A 5,981-nucleotide genomic window follows, 5' to 3' on the forward strand; every position below is an offset into this window, starting at 1 on the left:
AAAACAATACACCCACACATTATCTGAGTTCCAAAGCTCATTGATGTATATATGTGTAATTAAAAGGATATGGATTCAATATATTATAATGTATAGTTATAATGTATAGTTACATGGTTACAGCTCATACAGAAAGCAGTTAATACAAAATACATACAGTTACAGGCCAGCGATACAATTACCATATCTTTCAATGCATCCTCCTCTTAATATCTCTCTCACTCTCAGCAAATAAATACAGGAACTGATCTGGCAGCAACTCCATCATCGTCTGATACAAAACAGCAACTGAGAACTGTGTGTCTCTGCAATGTGTTATCTAGTTTTTGGGGGAGGGAACTTTCTCATTCATGATGAGTCACTAGTTTATTAGTATGCTAAACAGGTTCAACCTTGAAGACATCAAAAGGGGCTGGCCTGAGCTTCCTGTCCACCATCCTAATAAGAGTGATTTTAGCTTTCATACATTTAATCATAACTCCTTGTTGCAATGTCCTACAACTTAATAACAAGTATCAAATGAATCTACACATTAATCTGGTTGCTTTAATAGTAAATATGACAGGTCTATCTTGCTTCGTTCAAATATATATGCATATATATATATGCATACATACATGACATTACTTCATTATATAATATTAAATCATTATGATGTCTGGCGCTTGATATTATTATAATTATGTACTGTATGAAATAAGTGTCGAATCCATCTCTGTGGCATGTCCGTGTAAATGCGTATGTTACCATATATTGCTGTGCTCACTGCGCGTATTTGCAAGTATAGCGACTTATATGTGTGTAGAGTTTGTATGTTCTTTCTATGTAATATTTTTGACTTCGTCAGTCCACCCTTTGGCAGTAAACAATAACTGCCATCAATTATTAACATAAGAAAAAAATATTTCGGACAATAATCGGTGACCTAGACACAAGTATGTATTCATTTCACAAATCAGACACTTGACTATATTTGGGGAAGACAAGGAGGAGGACAAGACATCCTCTATATGCACTCGGTGGTCACGGGACCACTGGTTGGGTATGGGACAACATTCAACCTATAGAGTATGCTGGGACAGTGCTTTGGCCTAAAATGTCTGATTTGCACCGAACATTTCACACATACATGTACCTACGTCTTTGTACACTGATGTTTGGATTTGATTGAGGTTCTGCTGGGTAGATGAAGAAGACACAAACAAATCGTGAAAGTGACATATAACATTTTCATGATCTACATATTCCTATCATTTTCTGAACATTGTTTCCATTTCTGGAACGTATGCTAGGTCTGTTTACAAATTGAACAAGGGTTATAAGTAGTGTCCTTCCTAAATAACATAAACCTTCGGAGTTCGGGGAGAGCCACTCATAAACCTTTCTTCCACATATATTAATGAGCTCTTTATCTGCAATGTGTGAATAGCCATTGTCTGATTGTTCCTGATTACCTCCGAACTCCATAACTACTAGATCTTTGATTTTTCTCTGACTTTAACAAACTGATCGGCTAATCCTGGGATCCTATAAGGAAATCACTCCTTCCTCCAGAACCAGTCCCAGTCCCGCACTCGACTCCTCATAAAAAAAAGCTTGCAAAAATAGAATGTCTTGAAAAAAAATGTTTGTCAGCGTGAAAGAGAGAAAAGAGAAATAGAACAAAACAACTCTTGATCATAACAAATCAATTACAATGACTGGTCTTTCTGCAATCCTTTAGTACGCTCAGGTAGTGTTCAACAGTGCCGCCTCTCAGTCTTCACGGAACAGAGTCTCTGGTAATACTTTTGCGATCTCGCTCCATTTACGAGTTCCTTCCTGACTGCCGACTTTCCTACAATGGGAATCGTGGACCCAAGTCTCTCTCTCAGCTACTTTCACTGGGATAGTGCTGTCAACAAAACTTGGTATGGTCCTCCCACCTGTCTATAAGGCAACCTGAGCGTAAGAACAATCACACAGTCTCTTGGTTCACAATCAAGACAGTTAGTATTTGGCATACCAGCAATCAACAGTTTCAAGTTCTTTTGTCAAGTTCTCAAATGCTGGCTCATCTCAATAAGGTACTGTACTGTCACCTCATTGGTGTATTTCTGATCATTGTGTGGATCAATCATGACATGAGGTCTTCCAAAAACAACCCAAAAAAGACACAAATACCAAAACAAAAACAAAAACAAATTTCGAAGAGGGTGATTCGTTAAGTGATCTGGGAGTGGTTCCGATGCTACATAATACTAGTGGCAGTATCTATGATCACAATGGTACAATTTCAAACTTTGCTCCTGCTTCTAGGGGTACCATTATCTACACACAAATTTCTGCGCAATTTTTCTTTGCGGTAAACACAGCAGCATCCGTGGTGGCAGGAAATGCCTCTACCCAGTTTGAGAAAACATCAGTGCACACCAATACATAACAATAATTCCTAAAGGGTGTTAACTGTACGAAGTCGATTTGTATTTCCTGAAAAGATCCGCCTGCAGGAGGGATATGGGATGGCTCTGTTGGTATTGCCTTACCAATATTCTTCCTCAAGCAAGTAAGACAGGTCATTGCTCTCTTACATGCATGAGAATAGAATCCTAGCGCACACCAGTAGGCTTTCATCAGCCTGCACATACCCTCTTTGCCTAGCTGAGTCAGACCGTGTGCCACCTCAGCTAGACTTGGAAGGTATGCTGTGGGGGCTACTGGCTTACCGTGTCCACCTGTCCACAGTCCTGAGGACTCCTGGCCATACCCCTTTGTCCTCCAGACTGCCTTTTCCTGTAGGGAACACAAATTTTTCATTTTAATTTACTATCGTGTGTTTGCAATGTAGAGTATCATGAGCATAACTCAAAAAAAGGAAAGAAAAAAAACATCTCTAGAGGAGAGAAAGAAGGTTTGCCATTCACCAACAGGCATATCAGTGTCTATACAAAATTTCCCTTCACCAGTATTCTCATCCTTCCTCCACCCTTTGTGCATGACAAGGCACACTGCAGTAATACTGGTGTTATCGTGCTGTTGAGATATACTGGGTTTGGGCAGAACTCTGTAGGACCTAGGCATGTGGAGTTTGAACTGTAATCGGTTCCATGTATTGTACCACCCTGTGTGAACGCAAAAGATGAAGAGGAAACTGTAGAGAAACAGAATAGAGGTTGGTGACAGATGAGTTTGTAGAGGTGGAGAAGATTTTATAAAAATTTGACAACTGGATTGGGCACTACGGGGAAGTGATTCTCTACTTGGTCTATACCCCTTAAAAAAATTCTGTGTTTATCGTATCACTATTGGGACTATCCCAGCCATCAATCCAGTGTCCCGTCCATCCTAAGTTCATAGGGAACCCGATATCTGTGAGATCATTTCCTCTACCTGTGATGGACATGCATCTAGAACAGTGATATGTAACATTAGTCTTTGAGGGGTCTAACATACTTTGTACTTCCTGAGCGGGAGCACAGTATATGTATATCATATTTAACAAAATTAAGTTAATCAGGGGCCATTTCTGTTAGGAAAAGAAGCAAAAGTTTAGAGGCCCCATCTTAACCCCAGCAAGTTTTGTCAAAGGGTAATGTTGCATTTATTTTGTTCTTCCCATTAGCCGAATCTGTGTTTTCTATATGGCTTATGATTCCTTACTATATGTCTCTTGGTCCCATCTATGTGTTTAATAATGTGGCTTGTGTTTTCTGTCTAGGGGGTCTATATTGACTATGTGTTCTACTACTCCTACAATCTCTAAGATAAAAAGGTAGATACAAAGTGCGCAATAAATGTTACAGTGGGCAGCCGTCACACAGAAAAAGGGAACACCATATCCCTATGGTACAATGCAAACAAAAAGGTTTATGTGTGCATAGGCGCCTTTGTAACAAAGATGAGAGAGTAGTGTAAAAACAATTTTATTGACACAATATAAACATAAAAGCATAGACGGGGTCACAGAATGAACATATATATTGCACTAGTCCCAAAAAAGATTTCTCACCCTCTATATGAATTTGCGGTGGGCAGATGGCTTTCTCAGCAAAAAAGCGATCAATTCCCAGTGTGGTTCAGATGGCACCACCGCAAAAAGCTTTTGTCTTTAGAAGGCTGAGTAGGGAATCCAGTCAGTGCATTCACAATAGGGTATCCATATCGTCCAACCGACGCGTTTCGGAGCATGCAACTCCTTTTTCAAGCTTGGATCTTGAACTTTTTTGGGACTAGTGCAATATATATGTTCATTCTGTGACCCCGTCTATGCTTTTATGTTTATATTGTGTCAATAAAATTGTTTTTACACTACTCTCTCATCTTTGTTACAAAGGCGCCTATGCACACATAAACCTTTTTGTTTGCACTCCTACAATCTCTGGCAAAATGCCCTTCCTTCCTACAAGTGTAACATATTATTGACCATTAGGGATCTGGGGTTTGGACTGATGGGTCTTTCCTGTATGTGCCAGTATACTTACCGTCCTCAACCTCTCCACCTGTTGTTCTCTGCGCCTAGCACTATTCTTGTGATGTTCAATAGCACACTCTCTAAGATTAGCTACTGTGAACCCTTTCCAATTTTGCAAAGAAGTCTGCACCCTGACCCTCAGTGCCTTATTGAGCCCATCCATTAGCACAGAGACAGCCACCTCCCATTTGCCGAATTAGTGTTTACCAGTGATCTTATCCAGATGGAGAGTTTTCTATTACTGCAAAAGACAAAAAAAAAAAAAAAAAGTTTAGTTTAACAAGCTTCTTGGTCATGCGAAGTATTCATACAATCCTTCTCATCCCGTATTAAGGGTCTGTACATGGTCCAACAAACATTTCCGAGCTCATCTTGACTAGGGGCATTACTAGGAATGAATACTTCTTATATGGTAACTGAAAGAAATACCCGGGGGGTTACCTTGTCTCTGTCCACTTTCCTACTGGCAAATACTAATGTGCGAACAGGTTTTTCTCCATTTCTGACGTTACTTTCTTGATTTTTTTGGCTTTATTTTTGGGTTTTACTATATATGTACACGAATGATACCATACTTACCTGTTCCACTGGTCTCAGCCACTTCCCCCGCAGGCTACTGCTCTTCTTTTACCGGTTGGATACTCCTCTGGGTGCATGAGAAATAGCTGAAAACAATCAGGTCACCTTCTCCTCCTAAATAAAACTTCAACATTCATTAGTACATATATAGGTTACAGTCATATTTTTCATATTTTTATTATTTTCTATAGTTTGTATGCTGGCCGTAACTGCTTCCACATCTACATAAGGCGGTGTACTTGCATTCTCTTTTTTTCTTCCTACTGGTTTATTGTTGGTACAAGTTCAAACAGTTCTTATACAGGTTGAGTATCCCATATCCAAATATTCCGAAATACGGAATATTCCGAAATACAGACTTTTTTGAGTGAGAGTGAGATAGTGAAACCTTTGTTTTTTGATGGCTCAATGTACACAAACTTTGTTTAATACACAAAGTTATTAATAATATTGTATTAAATGACCTTTAGGCTGTGTATATAAGGTGTATATGAAACATAAATGAATTGTGTGAATGTAGATACACTTTGTTTAATGCACAAAGTTATAAAAAATATTGGCTAAAATCACCTTCAGGCTGTGTGTATAAGGTGTATATGTAACATAAATGCATTCTGTGCTTAGATTTAGGTCCCATCACCATGATATCTCATTATGGTATCTAATTATTCCAAAATACGGAAAAATCCGATATCCAAAATACCTTTGGTCCCAAGCATTTTGGATAAGGGATACTCAACCTGTATTTCCATTCTTGTCTTATATGACTTTGGTTAGACATACCACCTGCAATACCTTAGGATAAAACTCACCAACCCCTCTTGCTGCCACAAGTTATACAATTTGTATGTCTGACCCTTTGTTTTCGGGATTTTATCAGACATATCCTTATCCTTAAGTTCTGCAATACCTCTGGTTCAAAGCTGCCCACCCTAGGGAATGGTACCCTATC

Source organism: Pseudophryne corroboree, chromosome 1, assembly GCF_028390025.1.
Source record: "Pseudophryne corroboree isolate aPseCor3 chromosome 1, aPseCor3.hap2, whole genome shotgun sequence".
Lineage (NCBI taxonomy): Eukaryota > Metazoa > Chordata > Amphibia > Anura > Myobatrachidae > Pseudophryne > Pseudophryne corroboree.